Source organism: Leptonychotes weddellii, chromosome 5 (genome assembly GCF_054177405.1).
Source record: "Leptonychotes weddellii isolate Sample4059 chromosome 5, ASM5417740v2, whole genome shotgun sequence".
Taxonomy (NCBI): Eukaryota; Metazoa; Chordata; class Mammalia; order Carnivora; family Phocidae; genus Leptonychotes; species Leptonychotes weddellii.
In genome coordinates, this window is record NC_138373.1 from 5,186,694 (window position 1) to 5,188,362 (window position 1,669).

The window sequence follows — 1,669 nt, forward strand, 5'->3', positions numbered from 1 at the left end:
TTGTTAAGAAGTCCTTCAGTTACTAAAAAGACAAATAATTTGGCGAAGTACCTTGGACTTTAGTAGAAAAAAAAAGAAACTCTAAGTAGTTTAGAGCACAGAATGCCTTCTGAATGTAACATAACCTCTCCGGATAGCTATCTTTTGTTTCGTACCTGTTTCCTTCTCTGTAAAATTGGACTGTGATGAGGATTAAATAATTTACTATATGTAATAACACAATCTTGGCCAGCCATTTACCTCTCTGGCTTCTTCATCTGTAAGAAAGAAAACGGTGATGCCCCACACGGGGTTGTTATGGGTATCAAATGACAAAGCACCTAAGAAATTTCTGCAGGTGTTTTAAAGTGCTGTCTGTGAATTAGAAGATCAGGGTGTGTGCGTTTGGGGTGGGGGGAGTTGTGGGAGTATATGTGTTCCTGTAAGCAGTTTGTGTTGTCTGTCTGTGTCTTTTAAGAATAACCTCTCAACACTCGAGCGATGTCTGGTATGTGTTTCCCGAGAGGGGATGAGTGGGTGGTGGAGATGCCAAACTGGTGTGGATAAGCCCATGCACAGACCCCGGGGTGGGGGCAGCATTTCCACACCCTCTGTGGAACAAGGGCATAGAAATCTATTAAAAGAGGAGGGATATCACCTCTCTTGTCTGTCGCCATTCCCAGCCCCTCAGGCCCTCACTGACCCCCACCTGAGGACACCAGCTGTGCCCTGTCATGTGCCTCTGTTCTGACTGACATGGAATCCTTCTCTTCTTACACCAGGGTGCCAGATGCCAAGCAAACATAAAACCACACGCTCAGATGTGCTTACTCTTATTTGGGGTGTTTTTGTTACCTCTTGAAAACAGACGTTTGTACCTGAATTGCTTCTACAACATTAACCAGGTATTTTACCTGAGATGTTTCCATGTTGCAGTGCAGTAAAAGACAAAGCCATGAATTGCCGTGAATGTATAGGATCATCTCCTAACTCATGCTCCCTCTCTGCTCCTCTCTTAATATATACGCCTAGTATAGACAAATCATGCCTATAAACTGTGTACTTGAATCTTTTCGAGATGCCATAAGTATGATGTTAACAATGAGAAATAGAAAGAGAAGGCTTTCAAACCTCGCAGCTGTGTTTCAGAAATAGTTACAGATAGAGATATAAGCTATTAGGCCTCTTCCTAAGAGAACATGAGTAGAATGGAAAATCTATCTCAGTATAGATGAAAAAATATATATAGGTTGTTTTTTGTCTTCTTTTTTGAAGCGTATTGGTATAAAAGGGGCTAACTGAACCCTGAGCATGTATACGTCTTTGGCATTTATGAACTACCAAATCCGAATTGCTCAATGACATCACTTTATTAGACCTCTTTATTTTATTGCTACCACTACTAGTACTAATATTACTATTACTGCTAATAATTAATGAGTGTCGCTCTGTACCAGCACCATGCCCTCCACTTAACATAGTAATTCATCTAATCCTCACAACAACCTCATGGGAAGATAGTATCCATCTCATTTTACAGGAGAGGAAATTAAATCTCAGCAGTTAGGTAACTGGCCCCAAGTTACAAGAAGGTAGTGATACCACTAAGATTTGAACACAGGCTATGCGATCTAAAGCCGGGATTCTTTTTTTTTTTTTTTTTTTTTTTTTAATTTTTTTTTATTCTTAT